Source organism: Sminthopsis crassicaudata, chromosome 3 (assembly GCF_048593235.1).
Source record: "Sminthopsis crassicaudata isolate SCR6 chromosome 3, ASM4859323v1, whole genome shotgun sequence".
NCBI lineage: Eukaryota > Metazoa > Chordata > Mammalia > Dasyuromorphia > Dasyuridae > Sminthopsis > Sminthopsis crassicaudata.
Window position 1 is genome coordinate 263080066 of NC_133619.1, and position 18788 is coordinate 263098853.

Sequence of the window (18788 nt, forward strand, 5' to 3'; positions counted from 1 at the left end):
AAGTTTTCATCCTGAGATCTCTTTCAGGTAGAGATAAGTGGATTTTTCTATTTCTATTTAAACTTTTTTTTACAACTCCAAAGCAATTTTCATTAATAATGTCACATAATATTATATCAAGATCCTTTTTTAAAATTGTAACTTTCAGGTAGTCAAACAATTCTTACATTGTTTCTCCTTGATATATTCTTCAGATCATTTGTTTTTTAAATGAAAAGTTTCACATTCTCTTTTATTTTTTTCATTTGTTTGATTTTTGTCTTATTATTTCTTGGTGTCTTACAGATTCATTAGCTTCTCCTTTCCCAATTCTAGTTTTCAAGGAGTTATTTTCTGATATTTTTGTAAGTTTTCATCCTGAGGTCTCTTTCAGATAGAGATAAGTGGATTTTTCTATTTCTATTTAAACTTTTTTTTACAACTCCAAAGCAATTTTCATTAATAATGTCACATAATATTATATCAAGATCCTTTTTTAAAATTGTAACTTTCAGGTAATCAAACAATTCTTATATTGTTTCTCCTTGATATATTCTTCAGATCATTTGTTTTTTTAATGAAAAGTTTCACATTCTCTTTTATTTTTTTCATTTGTTTGATTTTTGTCTTATTATTTCTTGGTGTCTTACAGATTCATTAGCTTCTCCTTTCCCAATTCTAGTTTTCAAGGAGTTATTTTCTGATATTTTTGTAAGTTTTCATCCTGATATCTCTTTCAGATAGAGATAAGTGGATTTTTCTATTTCTATTTAAACTTTTTTTTACAACTCCAAAGCAATTTTCATTAATAATGTCACATAATATTATATCAAGATCCTTTTTTAAAATTGTAACTTTCAGGTAATCAAACAATTCTTATATTGTTTCTCCTTGATATATTCTTCAGATCATTTGTTTTTTTAATGAAAAGTTTCACATTCTCTTTTATTTTTTTCATTTGTTTGATTTTTGTCTTATTATTTCTTGGTGTCTTACAGATTCATTAGCTTCTCCTTTCCCAATTTTAGTTTTCAAGGAGTTATTTTCTTCCTTAAGTTTTTGGAACCACAAGTTTAATTTTAATTTCATCAAAATTTTCTCACCTTGTATCTAAACAATCAATGAAATTATAAAACTGATTTTCAATATTAGCTGATTTCTAAGGTGTAAAAACTCATACTGTAAATTTAATAGATCTACTTAGCCTATTCAACTTGGCCCACCTCCTGCTTTGCCCCAACCCACTCCTTTAAATAAGTGAAAGGGCCACAGGTGTTCCACATTTTACTAATTTTCACTTCAATTTGTCTAAAAAGTAGTTGAAAACAAGAGATTGTTCTTAGGAAGAGTGATTATGGCTAGAATGTAAATTTGAGAGTCGCCTGCATAGAGATCAATGATAATTAAAATCCTAGGAGGTAATAAAATCATCAAGTGAAATAATATAGAAGCAAAGCCAACATGGTAGTGTGCAGGCTGGGATCCACCTGTACTATCCCAACATCTCCCTTCAAACAATTTTAAAATAGCATCTCAAATCAAATTTTGGAGCAACAGGTCAGAGAAGAATATTAAGCCTATGACTGGAGCTCTGTAACACTGGAGTTCTGTAACACTGGAGTGGGGACAGACTCAGAGTGTAGCAAAAGTATCACTTGGGCTTTGGCTATGACAGGAGCAGTCAAAAGGCAGTAAAAAAGTGAGATGCCTGGGTAAAGAAATTAATGGGAACCATTGCAGAAATCATGTGTAGCTGTCACTGATTCGCAATTCTATTGCTCATAAACAGTTCTGGATTGTAGTTCCAGGAAAAACAGTTCTAACACCTGTGACTGCAGAAAAGCAGGGAAGCTGATTATAATTTCAGGGTCAAGAGAAGTATTAACATTTGTGTCTGAAGGAGAACTGGGATAAAAGATCAGAGCATATATACCAGAAAAGCAGTGACCATACCTTTCTCAAAACCGTACTACCTTGTAAGCACTAAAAACTTGCAGACCCACAGAAATAGTTCTGAAAACAGGAGCACAAAAAAACCCTCAACTTTAACATAAAATTCAAAGTGAAAAAGTAGACTGGGAAAATGATCAAACAGCAACAACAAAAGAAGTTCATCATAAAATTCAATTACTGTAGCAGGAAAGACTAAAACATAAACTTAGAAGAAAACAATACAAAAACTGTTACAAGCAAAGCCTCAAAGAAAAATGTGAATTGGATGCAAGTCCAGCAAAATTCCTAAAAGAGTTAAAGAAGGACATAAGAGTAGTAGGAAGGAAATGAAAAAAGAAATGCAAGGGAGGCAGGGGGGGAGAGAGAAAGAATTATCATCTTGGTACAAGAAAACAATTGGGGAAAAAAATTTACATAGAAAGTAAATACCGGAAAGATAATTTTAGAATTATTGAAATATTTGAAAGTCAGGATTTTTAAAGAGACTAGACATCGTATTCCAAGATCATAGAGACAAGGTAAAGTAGAAATTGAAAAAAAAAATCCACCAGTTATTTCTTGAGAGAGATCTCAAAATGAAAACTCCCAAAAATATTATACCCAAATTTCAGAAATCCCAGGTCAAGGAGGAAATATTACAAACAGCAAAAAATATTCCAGATCTCTCAGGTCAAGGAAAAAATATTGCAAGCAGCAAGAAACAATTCAAATATAATGGAGCCACAATCAGGAAAACACAAGATTTAGCATCTTTCACATTAAAGGGGATAGAGGCTTGGAATATGATTTTCTAGATGGCAAAGAGTTATGGTTACAACCAAGAATAATATACCCAATAAATTTGAGTATAATAATTCAGATAAGAAAGAAATAGAAAATTTTCAAGCATTCCCAATGAAAAGACGAGAGCTGAATAGAAATTTGACAATCAAATAAAAGACTCAAGAGAATCACATAAAGGTAAATATTAAAGGCCTAATTTTAAAGTATATTTTTAAGGAACAGCCAAATTTATTTTTTTTAAATGAGCCATTGATTAATGGTCAAAAGATAAGAACAGACAATTTTCAGAAAAAGAAATCTAAGCTATTTATAATTATAAAAAAATTCAAAATTACTGTTGATTACAGAAATTCAAATTAAAACACTACTAAAGTACCACCTAACACTTATTAGAATTGACAAATGCTGGAGGGTTTGAAAGAAAATAGTACAATGAATTGTTTGTGGAGTAGTGAACTAGTTCAACCATTTTAGAGAACAATATGGAACTAAGCTGTGGAAAACTGACAATTCTGATCAATATGATGAACCAAGAAAATTCCAAAGGATTCATGATGAAAAAGTGTTATTCATTTCCAGAGAAAAAAACTACTGAAGTCTGAGTAAAAATTGAATAATTGTCTTTGTTTCTTTTGCTTTGTTTTGAGATATGGCTAAATAAGGAAACATTTTTTGAATGATTTCACCTATATAATGATGTATTGTATTGTTTTCTTTCTCAATGGGTAGAGGAGAGATGGAAAAGAAAGGGAGAATCTGAAGCTCACAATTTACTAAGAAGAGAATGTTAAAAATAATAAATACATTTTTAAAAGAAAATAAATATAGAGGAAGAAAAGAAGTCTCCTTGAAAGACCCCAATGTTGATGGGCATGGATAAAGATCCAGCAAAGAAAATAAAGGGGTAGTCAGATAGGAAGAGAAGCAGGAGAGATCAATGTTATAAAAACTTAGAAAGAAATATCAAGAATTCAAAGATGTAATACTAATGCACTGCAGGAAATGTTGAAATGAATTTCTGGGAAACCTGAAAAGATTTGTATAAATTGATGCAAAGTGAAGTGAGCAGAATCAGAGAGTAGTTTATACAATAACAATGATACAAACTTTGAAAAACTTAAGAATTATGGTCAACACTAGATCTCACACAATTTCAAAGGATTCATGATGAAATATGAAATGTTATAAGCATTTTTCTTGGACTCTCCCCCATGGCTGTAATACTTCTATCTCTACCTATTGGCTTCCCCAGCTTCCTTCTTACAAAATAATATTTCTATAAGGCTTAGTTTAATAGTTTTTAATGGAGAGTATATCTATGGAGTTTGAAAATGAGTAGTATCATATCTTTCAGGGTTACCCCTAGTTCCTCAAAATAGTAGTAGTTAGATGTGTGGGGTATGTTCAGGGAAGAATAGTACTTCTAGCAGGAGAGTTAGTTTCCCCCTTTAGTGTCTACCTAATTCATTCAATTCTCGCCTGTTGCTCCAAGAAATTGTGGCATACACAGTGATCACACTCTAGTAAATAGGGCTAATAAATAGTAAAAAAGTAAAAAGACTAATCCAGATTAATAGTAACCCATCTTTCAGTGGGTTGGGAGGGTGTCTACTGCAAGACTTTCCCCAAAAAAAGAACTGATGAAAACCATTTTTTCCAGTTACCATGAAGGCCACTGAAGCAGTCATTGTAGAGTGCTTAGAATTTTGTTAGACATTAAATATACCTTGGTCATAGACTGCATCCTGAATCATCACCAGTCATCTTGACTTTGTTTTCCCACTGGACCCTGATGATTCTAGAAGAAAGAGTGAGGTCAATGACTTCACTCAACTCTGCCTCATTTAAATACAATTTATATATCAACCAAAAAGTATCACCCATATCACTTCACCATTTTTACCTATCTCAAAGTCCTGTGACAAAAGGCAAATGATGAAGCAGCAGGTATGGATACATTTAGAGCTATAGTCACAACCTTGTACAGTAGCAGCCCAACTCACAGGATAGTCTCTCACTAAACTAAAGCAGAAGAAAGATTCAGCAGGCTCTGGGTGTCTAAGAAAACTTTTTTAAAAAAGTGTACTCCTCATCTCCTAATGTGAGAAAGGGGTTAGAAAATGTGTCTTAAAAATTATCATCTTTATTCAATCCTGGCCTGCTTACCATAGCAGGTGAGAATCTTACCCTTCATTCAAAACATCAAGAATAAATAAATAATTTAAAACTTTTACAAAGATGATTCCACTCACCATTGGGATATGGAATGTGTACACACTTATGGACAACATGAAATCCAGTAGACCTGAAAGATAAACAGCTCTCGTTGAGAGAGAACTCAGCAGGTATCACAACAAATAGCAAAGTTGTCAAATGAAGGCCAGCTTACAGAATTTGGAGCTGGATACACATTTTTTGATGTGACCACAGTAAAGGGGAGCACCGTGAAGCTGACATAGGTTTTTCAATAAAAACTAATCTAGGCAACAAGCTTTTATGCCTACCAAAAGGAATCAATGACCAGTTCATGACAATGAGATTGCCACTTGCAGGAAAGTGCCATGCCCCCATCACCAGTGAATATTTTCCCACCATGATGAATCTGGATCAGAGAAAGAAAACTTTTAAGAAGAAATTTAAGAAACCTTCATCATCAGTATGCCAAAAGAGGACAGTCTTATAATTCTATGTGATTTTTGTGCAAGAATATGCACAGACTACCAATATGGTAAGGAATCCTCAAGAGCAATGGAGTTGGAAAGAGCAACAACAACAACAGTCAATTATTGCTGAAAACTTATATATTTCCTGACCTTCTCATCCCCGATACTATCATCTGTTTACCTAAAGGCACCCTCACAACAAATATTGACATTTAATAAACTATATCATAATAAGTAGAAAAGACAGGCAAGATATAAGAGCAGTGAAGGTGATGCATGGCATAGTCATGCTGAAGTCATAGATTTAACCTTTACGATCTAAATATTTGCATTCAACAAAAGAAGAAGCCCCAAAGAAAGATGACTGCCAGAAAACTTAATGTCAACAGAATAGAAAGTTTCTCTCAGAGAGAACAGTTCATTGCTAACTTGGAGCAAAAGCTGAGCCAACATACAGTTGGCAACAGTGAAGCAGAAAAAGAATGGGCATCTTTCAGAGATTTGGTGTGTAGCACTGTATTTAATCATCGGGCCCAGAAGACTCACAAACATTAAAATGATTTGACTAAAATAATGGGGAAATTCAGAAGCTGCTAAATGAAAAACATGATCTCCAGTGTTTACCAACAAGATAGTTCATCTGTCTATAAGAAAGCAGCATTTAGCTCTAACAAAAGTAATTTCACTTACCTTGTAAACATACTTTCCAGGGACGTACACATAGATGATGAGGTTGACACACACATTGCCAGAGCTAGCTCTATGTTTGGGAGGCTCCTAAGGAGAGTGTGGGAGAGAAGAGGTATTAGACTGCCTACCAAACAGAAGATCTACAGAGTCTTTGTGCTGATCTCATTGTTGTATGCCTACAAAACCTGGATAATATAACAGCACCAAGAAACTGAATTACTTCCATTTGAATTGTCTTAGGAATGGAATCTGAAAATCACCTGACAAGATAAGGTATCAGACACAGAGGTCCTTTCTCAGGCTGAAAAAAGTATTCAAATTCTGCTACAGAAAGCCCAATTTTGATTAGCTGAACACATTGTTTGAATCTTAAAAGAAAGTTTTCCTAAAAAGACTTTTTTATGAATAATATACAAGGCAAATGCTCACAAGAAAGTCAGAAGAAGCAATACAAGGATATTCTCAATGTCTCTCTAAAGAACTTCGGAATTAACTGTGTGACATGGGAGACACTAGCTCATTACCACACAGAATATTATGCCCACATCAAAAAAAGGATTGTACTTTATGAGTGAAGCAGAATTACAGTAACTCAAAAGAAACATAAGATGTGCATGTTTAGAGTCATCTCAACTCCAGATGTTCATATGGACTATTTGCGCTTTACTTGTGGTAGAGGCTTCCAAATTCATATTGATTAGATTAATCACAGCTGGACACACTATACCTTGACTCCAACATTATTATTTTGATCCTCTTCAAGAATAAAGAATAGATGTTCTCTGGACACCCATTCCAACCTTAGCAAGTAAATAGCATTTATGGAAATGGCCCCAGAGGTATAGTTACACTATATAATATTAAATTTAACATACACTAAAAACAACAACAATAGTAACAAACATTAAACAATAACTATTACATCTTCCTGTATAAATATATAGACTGTTCTTTGTAGTTCAAAATGCTCATCTGTGGTAAAGAACTAGTTAGCTAGGTAAATCAATAAATACATAATTAAATAAAACATTAATTAAATGCTTACTATGTGTCAGTCACTGCAGTCTGAGCACTGAGTTTACAAAAACAAAGGGCAAAAGTGGTCCCTATTTTCAAAAGGATCTTACATTTTCAAAGAAAAGCAAAACTTAAAAAGGGAGGAGGAAAGCAGATAGATGCTTATGAATAATTCAATAAAAATATATATTAAATGCACATATATGCATATATGTGAATGAGAGTTAGAGGGAGAATTAGACTGAGAGGGAAGAAGGAAGAGGAGGAAGAGGAGAAGGAAAAGGAAGAAGAAGAAGAGGCATTTACATAAAACAAAAGAAGGAAAGAAGGATCTACCAAAGAAAGCTAAGAAACAAATACAAAATTTTTCAGGCAAATAAAGGAAGGACAGTGTTGTAAGGAAGAAGCTAAATTTGTTTATGGCCAAACAAATTAGGGGCAACTAGATGGCACAGTGGATAGAGCACCAGATAGAGAATCAGCCCTGGAGTCAGTAGGATCTGAGTTCAAATCTAATCTCAGACATTTAATATGTAGCTGTGGGATCTTGGGCAAGTCACTCAAACCTAATTGCGTATTTAAAAAAAAAGAAGCAAATTATAACATGCAAATAGTATGTAAAATATAATGGAATACTATTATACCAAAAGAAATGACAATTGAACAGTTAGAAGACCTCTAAAAACTGTTGAAGAGTCAAATAAGAAAAACCAAAAGAACTATTTATACAATAGCAATAGCATTTTATATGAAGCACCTTTAAAAGCCTTTAGAATTTTGATCAATACATCTTTTGCCACAGAACTGATAAACTTAAAATACAAAGACAAGCATAGGGGCAGCTAGATGGTGAAGTAGATAGAGCACCAGCCCTGAAGTCAGAAGGTCCTGAGTTCAAATATGACCTCAGACACTTAATGCTTTCTAGCTGTGTGACCCTGGGCAAGTCACTTAATCCCAATTGCCAAAATAAAGACAGGCATAATTTTTTTTTATAAGCATATTATGATTGATTTTTTATTTTGCTTTTCTTTTGGTGAAATAGGGGACCTACAAGTTAAAAACATATGTAAATAATTTAAATGTAAACACATTTTTCCCAAAAGAAAAAAGCATTTTGTGCTCTATTTCCACTCACAGGTATGTTCAGAGAAATAATCCAGTGAGTGTCTTAAAAAAAAAAAAAAAAAAAAAAAAAAAAACCAGCACTGTGACAACTACTTTTTTGAAAGGTCTGTCTGGTGGTTTCCCATGGCATATCTTTCAGGGCCATAAAGAAATTCACAATGCTTCCCAAGCTATATGATTACTATAAATTTTCCAAAAATATCTATTATCTTAAATTTCTATTTATTAATGCAAAAGGGGAAAGGAAAAAGGGGGTAATAAAATTAATATAGAATCTTGAAACAAGATGGAGCACTTGACCTCATATATAACATTAAGACAATGGGATAAGACCTATTAGAATATGGTTTTGGAAAGATTAGTTATTCAAAATAGAATAGGTAAAGGGATAGAGAAGAAAGAAGAAATAACAGTATGTGTATGTTGGTATGTATAGAAGTAGATCTATCTATGCTGTATTTATTTCTTTGTGAGTGTATTTTATTTTCCTAGTAAGAGAAGAATGATGGAGGGAATTTGGATAAAAGTTTTAAAAGATAGATATAGATGCAAAATTGCTATTCAGAATATAATAGAAACACTCTAACAGATAGAATTGGTGACAAGTTGGGGAATAGATAACAATATAGTAAAAAGGTTTAATGTTATAGAGCCATTTCATTTTTGTAGTTGTATTCTTAGTAACTGCTTAATGTTTATTGGTAAATTCCCTTTTTTTGACAGGATGGCTGACTTGATAAATGAGTGGAATGTGGTAATAGTTGTTTATATATTAACAAAGTCTCCTTTATTATTCTTGTGGAAATTATGGAAAGATGTGAGCAAAATGATAATACAAATTGTGTGTATTCACAACTGGTTGAAGGACCAGTCCCAAAATGTAATAATTAATGGTTTTATATAAACTTATAAAAAGTTCTCCAATGAAGTATATCAGGGATCTCTGTTTGACCCTGTACTGTTTAACATTTTTATTAATGACTAACAGCACAGATGGCCTTCTTAAAATATGATCCAATGTTGAGAGAGATACCTAGAATGTATGATGGAGACAGAATTCAAAATAGACTAGAATATGCAGTCTATTTTGATAATATGAAAATTATCAGGAATAAATATTAAAGTCTAATATGGGTTGAAATAATCATAAGATTGTTCAAATTAGCTGTCTTCTAGTACAGTAACTATGGCACCTCTTTGCTGCCTCCTTAGATGGATATTTCATACATGGATACTTCATAAATCTGACCATAACATTCCCCAACTCAATAAATTCTAATAGTTCCCTATTAATTCAAGAATCAAATATAAATTCCTTTGACATTTAAAATCATTCACAATCTGACCCCAAACTCCCTTTCTAGTTTTATTATATTCATTACTCTTCTTCTCATATACACAGTAATCCAGCCAAAATGATGTAGTTAGTATCATTTCTCAAATACTTAGAGAATTAAGCCTAATTTATAAAAATAGAAGCAATTATCCCTTTGATAAATGATCAAAAGATCTGAACAGTTTTCAGATGAAATACTCAAAATTATCCAAAGCCTCATGAGAAGGTTCTCTAAATCACTATTGATTGATGGAGTGCAATTGAAACAAGTCTGAGGTACAACCCCATACTTATTAGATTGGCTAATGGGACAGAAAAGGAGAAAGCCCAGTGTTGGAAGGGGTGTAGGGAAAATGAGACACTCCTTGTTGGTGAATTCAACCATTCTTTAGAGCAATTTGGAACTATGCCCAAAGGGCTATAAAACTATGCACACCCTTTGACCAGTAATGCCACTACTAGGTCTACATCTCAAAAGAGATATAAAACAAAAAAGAAAAGGACCCATATGTACAGAAATATCTAGAGTAGCACTTTTCTGGTTGCAAGGAGTTGGAAATTGAGAAGTTGCCCATAAATTGAGAATTTTGCTATGAGATTATGATGGAATACTATTGTGCTATAAAATGATGAAGAAGATGTTCTCAGAAAAATCTGGAAAAACTTACATGAGCTGATGCAAAGTGAAATATACTGTGTACAAAGTAATAGCAATATTGTAAAATGGTCGGCTGTTAATGACTTAGCTATTCTCAGAAATCCAATGATCCAAGATAACTCTGAAGGATTTATGATGAAAAATGCTATCCATCCCTAAAGAAATGATGGTGTCTGAATACAGATTGAAGCATATTTTAAAATTTTTTCTAGAGTTTTTTGTTCTACATTTTCTTTCACAACATGACTAATATGGAAATGTGTTTTGCATGACTATACATCTATGACCTATATTGAATTGCTTGCTTTCGCAAGGAAAAGAAGGAAAAGGAGGGAGGGAGAGAATTTGGATCTTCAGTTTTAAAAACAAATGTTAAAAACTTTTTACATGTAATTGAAAGGAAATGAAATGCTAAATAATTTTAAATGATTTATTTATTCCTTCATTCTGTCTCCTTCTCCATGTTTTTTACTAGCCATCCTTTTAAGCCTGTATGCACTAATTCCTCACTTCTGCTTCTTAGAATTCATAGTTTTCCTTAAGGCTCACTTCATATGTCACATAATAAGGGAATTTGCTTTGTTTTGCCAGATTATATAATAATGTATTGAAGGATTTGTTTTTCATCTTTAAAAAAATGTTCACTGGGAGAAAGAGGATAAGTGAGTAGAAAAAATTTATTTAAAAAAACTTGCTCTTTAAAAAAATCAAAATCAACCTTTATAAAAATTGAAAATCAAATGTCATATTGTATGTAAATAATGTTTTTTTTCATCTTACTTCCATAGCCCCTCTATGAAAAATTAAGATCTTTCTACAAAATAAACACAATTCTATTTTGTATTGTTAAGGTACTTTGAATTTATTCTTCTAACCCACATGTCATGTTTCAAGAGTGAAATGTGCTACTATCTTCCCTACAGGATTCTAGGGTACACCTAAGGAGCTATGATGATATTTTTCTGTTGCTATTAGCTCAAGCCCTTATTCTAATATGTTCCTCCAATATTAATCATTACCAGTTACAGTTTAGAATTTCCTTTATGCTCTCTAGTTGTTAGCTGGCTAGAAAATCAATTAACATCAATTACTTTTTTGCAAAAGAGAAGACATGGCAAGAAGAATAGTATAAGCCATTCCTCTAAATAGTCACAATTTACTGTTCCCCTAAAATCACCTTGTAGACCAATGCTGTAAACATAATAAACTGTATTAATAATATAAATAATAAACATTTGGATTTTATCAATAGGTGTTGAAGAAAATCTTGTGAAAATTTAACACTTACTTCTATTTTTTTAACCTAGAACTCATCATAGAGATAGATTTTCCCTTAATATAATAAATACAGTATTTAGTATCATCAGGGAACATGCAATAAAGATTGATTACAATAGAGAAATATTAGAGGCTTTTCCAATAAGATCAGCAGTAAATCAAAAACGTCTATTATCACAATTACTTTTGAACACAATACTAGAAATATCAGCTGTATTAGTAAAATAAGATAAAAAATTGAGGATTAAGCATAAGTAAAGGAGAGATAAAACGATAACTCTTTGCTGATGATAGAGAAAACTTTAAAGAACCAACTAAAATTAATTAAAACAACTCATAACTTTAGCAAATTTGCAACACATGAAACAAATCCACATAAAATATCAGCATAACATAATAGTCCATTTGGTCAATTTTGACCCTATGGCCTTCTGTCTGTCACTATTTCCTTAAGTCTATCAAGCTCCTGTTCATTGCTTCCATGACACTCTTTATTTTTTTTAATAATATTTTATTTTTCACTGTTTTTTTTTAAGTTTTGAGTTTTAAATACTATCCAACTCTCCCTCCCCTCCCCTCTCCCTGAGACAGTAAGCAATTTTATATTGAATATATCTATGCAATTCCATACATTTTCTACATCATGTTCTACTGGCCTCTTTTCCTTTTGACTTCAATCTTTCCCAACAACAGGGCCTTTTTCAATGAGTCCTGTCCTGATATTATGTGGTCAAAATATTTAAACTCAGTTTAATTTGACTAACTTGAATTATTTTCTTTAACTATTGACTGATTTGATCTCCTTGTTTTCAAAGGTCTTTTCTGTCAAATTCAAAAGCATCAATTCTGTGGTGCTCAATTTTCCCTATAGTCCAACTCTCCCAATTATACATTACTACTTAAAAATCATAGCTTTGATTATAAGAACTTTGATTTGATATGTGATGTCACTGCTCTTCAGTATGTTGTCCAGCTTTGTCATAGCTTTTCTTCCAAGGAGCAAGCATCTTTTAATTTCATATCTTGCAGTCATAATCTTCAGTGATCTTTGAACCCAAGAATATAAAATCAGCCACTACTTCCATTTTCTTCTCTCTCTCTATTTGTAAAGAATTGATGGAACATGATCTTAGGGGTTTTTTTCCTTATGTTAAGCTTGAAGCCAGATTTTACATTCTCCTCTTTCACTCTCATTAAGAGCTTTCTTAATTTTTCTTCACTTTCTGCCATCAGAATAGCATGTCTGAGATTATTGATATTTCTCCTGGTAAACTTAATTTCAGCTTTCAATTCATCCACCCAAGGCATTGCACATAATATATTCTGCATATAAGTAAAATAAATAAGGTGACAATGCCTTGTTGTATTTCTTTCCCAATCTTAAACCAATAAAATGTTCCATATTCAGTTCTAGCTGTTGATTTCTGATCCACATTCAGGTTCCTCAGGAGACAATAACATGATCTAGTGCTCCCATCTCTTTGAAGACTTGTCACATTTCATTGTGATACACATATTTCAAGGCAATGAAGTCTCTTGCTTTCTCTCTAATCCACCAAATGTTGTCAATTTTCTCTATAGCTCCTCTGGCTCTTTACTTATGATAATTTTTGGTTTATAGACTGCTGAAGTCTACCTTGCAGAATCTTAACACTGTGCTGACCTATACAGTGTGTGCAGTGATTTTAACATTCCTTGGCATTGTCCTTCTTTAGGATTGGGATGTAAACTTATCGTTTCCAATTTTCCAAATTTCTCAGCTGGAATTCCATAACCTCCACTAGTTTTATTGTTATCAATGTTTCCTAAGGCCCACTTGACTTCATTCTTCATGATGTCTGATTATAGATCAGTAAACACTCCTCTTCTTAAATTTTTCTACTTCTCTTAAGTTGATTCCTTTTGTCTTTTATCACATTCATTTTTTACATGAAATATGCCCTTGATGTTCCTAATTTTCTTGAAGACATCTCATCTTTCCTAATCTGCTATTTTCTTCTATTTTTTTACATTCTTATTTAAGAAAACTTTCTCATCTCTCTTTGCTGTTCTATAGAAATCTTCATTCATTTGGGCATATTTTTTTTTCCTTTCTCCTTTCCCTTTTGCTTTCTTTTCCTCTACTATTTATAAAGCCATATAAGGCAGCCACTTTACTTTTTTGCTCTTCTTTTTTCTTTAGGGTGCTTTTGTTTCTTCTTCCTGTACAATATTGCAAACTTTATCCATAATTCTTCATGCAGTCTATCTACAAAACCTAAACTCCCAAATCTATTATCACTTCCACTTCATATTCATGAGGAATGTTATTCAGGTCATATATGTATAGTCTAATGGTTTTCCATACTGTCTTTAATTTAGGTCAGAAATTTTCCATGTAAGAAATTCATGATCTGACCCACAGTTAAGTCCAGGTCTTGTTTTAACGGATTATAAAGAACTTCTCCACTTTTGGCTATAAAAATATAATGAATCTGATTTTATTGTTGACCATTTAGTGATGCACATATGTAGAGTCATCTGGGTTTTTGAAAAATGAGTGTTTGCTCTTACTAGTAAGTTATCTTAACATAACTGTTATTCTGAATTCCTATATTAGCATTCCAAACACCTATGATACATAACATTTTTAATGTTATCCCTAGAAAACATAGAACTTCATAGAACTGTACAATTTTGGTTTATATGGCATCAGTGGTTGAAACAGAGACTTCTATTGCTTTGATGTTGATAAGTTTACTTTGAATTTCAACAAAAATAATTCTCTCATTTTTGAGGTTATATCAAAGTACTACTTTTCTCAACCTTTTTTTTTTGATTATGAGAATTACTCCATTTTTATATAGTATATCTAATGATCACCTAAACTAAAGTCACCCATTGCTATCTATTTAAGTTCACTGACACCCAAGATATGGATGTTTAATCTTTCTATCTCCCATTTGACCATATAGAATTTACATTGGTTCATAGATCTTATATTTCATTGCAAAATTAATCTTTACAACATCAGACTTTCCTTTAGTCTCCAGACAAATCAAAAGCTTCCTTTTGAATTTGGCCCAGCTACTTCATCTTTCTGGAGCTGCTTATAGTTGCCCTCTATTCTTCCCCTATAGAGTGTTAGATGCCTTGAGAGCTGCAAAGTTCATCTTCCAATATCATATTTTTGTCAATTTAATATGGGATTTTCTTGGCAAAGATACTAAAGTGATTTGTCATATCTTTCTCCAGTAGATCACCTTTGGTCAGAACTCTCCACTTTGACATGTCCATTTCGGCTAACCCTACTTGGCATAGCTCATAGTTTCACTGTTGTACACAAGCTTTTCTACCAAAATTAGGCAATAATGCAGGAGGGATCAAAATAAATACAGAAGCTATTACATATTTGAGAGTGTATCTAGCAAGAACTATATGAATTCAAGTATAAAACATGCTTTGCAAAAATAAAAATGGACCTAATTAACTGGAAAAACATTACTCATGGGAAGATTGAGTCAAAATAATATCATATGGAATGATTGGTAGTTCACTTTCCAGAATAACAATAAAGTGTGAGATAGTTTCCTCATGTTAACAAGTTTCCTCTGGAAGGTTTCAGTCTTATCTATTACTCTTAGGAGGTGTAGAAGATATACATTCTTGTAAATAAACTAATTTGTCTTGTATTAATAAATTCCATTTGTAAATTTATATTTGCATCATGACAATTAAATATTTCACTAATTTGTTGGTAAAATGTATAGTCTATAAACAAAATTTTGAGCTTTTTATGTGTCATGACTTTAAAAATTTATAAACAAAACAGTGCACTTTGAACATGGGAAAAATAGCAAGAGTTCACAGACACCCAGTGTTACAAATAAAATATTGTTTCTTCATCTCGACTATTTAAATTTTAAACTGACTGAAAAATCATTGCTAATAAAAATTAACCTTTGTTTCTTCTATGTTTTGCTGAGATTTTTCCCCAGGAATAGCCCTAATAATTAATGGGGAAAAAAATAAGGGAAAGATGGGGGGAAAAATGAAGTGCAAGCAAATTGAAATAAATAAAATAGAAAATGCTTCTATAATTGAACTCTTCTTGATAAAAATTAAGTATTTCCTAAAAGTTATAGACAATCAAGAATTATATTGTATTTTTCATATTCTATATGTTTAGAATAAATCATAAATACAATATCATTTAAAAGATTATCACATTTAAGACCTGTGCATTTGCACCTTTGCTTTTGAACCTACCTCTTTTTGAATGAAAGAACTGTTTAACTGTTTGAGTCTAGATTTTCTTATCCTAGCCAAATTTTCAATATTTATATGTGAAAAGTATATTTCTCAAAAACGTAATCAAGTATATTGGTCCATAAAGCAAAATAATAAAAACATACCAATGCTGTTTGCCCTCATGGATTCTTTGATTTGTACATCAATGGATCTGGGATAAAATAGACTAGATTAGAACTATTCATCCATATTTTCTTATTTTTGTGAGATTCTCATCTACATCCTATATAATCACTTTTCTCACAAGGATCCATCTGATGTCCTAGAGGCCTTATGCTAAATATTTTGACAATGTTTGGATATCAACGGAATGATTCTCCTTGGAGAGGTAAGCTATTGGGCTCTGCGTTCCCTTTCTCTGTTACTGGGACATTTTCCATCCTACTGCCAAATACATAACATTACCACCACCACCCTTTTCATTTTTTTTATTTCTTTCTCTGAGTACTATCGTCTAATCAACACTACTTCTGGAAACGGTATGCCTATTATTCCACTCATCATCCATATAACTTGCCAGACTATAACTTTCTTTCCTCATTTGCCACCCCTCATCTACATATGTTGTCTCTCCTAGTAGAATTTAAGGCTCCTGAGAACAGAGGCTATCTTATTTTACACATCTAAATATTTAACAATTAGCATAGATTTAGCATACAAGTGCTTTTCATTCATTCATACAAACCATCCCGATATTTCTTGTGATCATTACATTATCAGCTTTATCCTTTTTGAAAATTGTCTTGCAGCATTCTTTATAATATGTGGTAGCCTGCTCAGATTTGTTATATACCACTCTGTTGACTGTATATAACATATGTAATGGATGACATGAAACAAAGATTTATAGCTATATAGCAGTGATTTCTAATGTTTTATCTTCTGCAAAAACTATTTAACAACAATAAAAAGTATTGTGAACTCCCAAGCTAACTTAATATGTTAATCAGAATATTATTTTAAATTCATTCATTAAGTTCTTATAATAACTACATTGATAATTTCTGTCCTCAAAAGCTCTAAATTAAATTTTATATTATATAGCCATAATTATAAAATGTAATATTTTATTTTACTTATATTTATAAAAAATTTAAATATGAAATTATGAGTGTGAATATTTGTGTGGGATATTCTGTAATTCTGTAGACAATACCAAATATAAATGTTTACTATTATTTGCAAGACTCCATGAAATAATTTACAACTTAAATATTTAACAATAAAATAACAATATGCAAATTTCATTTCAATGTTAGACTTATTTTCATTTGAACATGAGAACACAAATGAGTATATGTATCTATGTCTAATTATCTTTGGCAATCAATTTGTGTTTGAATGTACCTTAAAAGTTCATAATATTTGGCTCAACATCAAACAAATGGTCTTAAATGTGTACCCATATTGAGTTTATTTCTATATTTGGATTTACAAAAAGTCAAAATGTTCATTTACACAAACATGGTGGGAAATGATAGGAGAATTTTATAAGATCTCTTTCTGAGACATGTAATTTTTTTTTTTTTTTTTGCTGAGACAATTAGAGTCAGGTGACTTGCCAAGGGTTACACAGTTAGGAAATGTTAAGTGTTTGAGGCCAGATTTGAACTCAGGTCCTCCTGACTTCAGGCCTGGTGCTCTATCCACTACACCACCTGGCTGCCCCGAGATACAATTTTTTTTTTTAGTTACCTAACTAATGAAAATAAAAAGTTAGTTTCTACTGATTGTGTTACATAATGAGATGATGAATATATTTAAAGTTCAATTGCATATATTCATTTTAACAATATTTGTCTATAAACTAACCTTTGTAAGGAAATCATCTCTTCAGACATGACTTTCTTCTCTCTACCACTGGAGCACCAGTAATACTCTCACAGAAGCTCCACTGAATGATTGACCAGTGTTGCCAACCAATCCTTTTGAAAATCCACCAGATAGAAGAAGAATAACATAAGTGGAAGATGAGTTTAAATTGGAAAACAGCCTTGCTATTGCAATAAAAGGCAATATAAGGTATGTTTCTGTAGAACATTTGTGATGGTCCATGATGATTTTAAGATGACTTGCAATGGTCATGGCCAGTGATCAAGGTTTTCAAACAGGTTGACATTTGTGCTGTAATAAAACAAACATTTGTAACATCTTGGTAACATGATTACAAAGATGATGAGCTACAATTGCAAGACAACAATTGAGAATAAGGGAGCAATTCTGATATAGTGTACAGAACACAAATAAGGATATACATGTTACTGACTATCCTTCAGAATCAGTTTGTACTTGAATGTCAAATCCTTGTGTTGATTTGGAACAAATAGATGACAGATTGAGAAACTGCAAGAACATGTTGCACTTAGAAGTAGTCAGAATTTGTAATCACTGAACAAATACAAAATTTGTGCACAGATAATGATGATTTCAAAATGCTGCAGAAATGAACCTAAACAAATCTTCATTCTTACTGTCATGCAAGAAAACTACATTTTTAATATAATTCAACAATTATTTACTGCTTAATATGATATGATTGCACAAACCCTTTGGATTTTCATTGTAAACCCCCAAAGAGTTTGCAAACCAGATTAGGATCTACCTCTACCTCCTGGTGATAAAGTTCATTCAGTATTCTATAGGACCTTTCATCATTTAAATCACTTTAGAGTTATTACTACTAGTGTACCATTAACTTTGATATTCAACAAGTCACTTCATTATTGTGTTGTTTCAGTTATGTGAACCCCATTTAGGTTTGTTTTTTTTTAAGCAAAGATTTGTCATTTCCTTCTCCAGTTTATTTTACAGATGAGGAATTGAGGCAAATAGATTGAGTGATTTGCCCCACGTCAGAGTTAGTAAGTTTTTGAAGTTGGATTTCAACTTAGAAAGATATAGCTTCCTGACTTTGGTCTGGTACTCTATCCACTGGTCACCTAGTGGTCCCAAATCATATTAGGCACCATTAAAGGAGGAGAAGAAAAGGTTAAAAAAAAGAGACACACACAAA

The 18788-nt window shown here is 32.0% G+C and overlaps 1 long non-coding RNA gene across 1 annotated transcript; it reads right to left on the minus strand.

Annotated features, from left to right (window-relative positions):
* Positions 1-4967: 4967 nt before the first annotated feature.
* Positions 4968-17802, minus strand: LOC141559480 (uncharacterized). The gene is made up of 3 exons (XR_012487431.1): positions 17588-17802; positions 6069-6155; positions 4968-5020 (listed from the first exon to the last, which is right to left on the minus strand). It is a non-coding gene; the product is annotated as an uncharacterized LOC141559480 (long non-coding RNA).
* Positions 17803-18788: the final 986 nt, after the last annotated feature.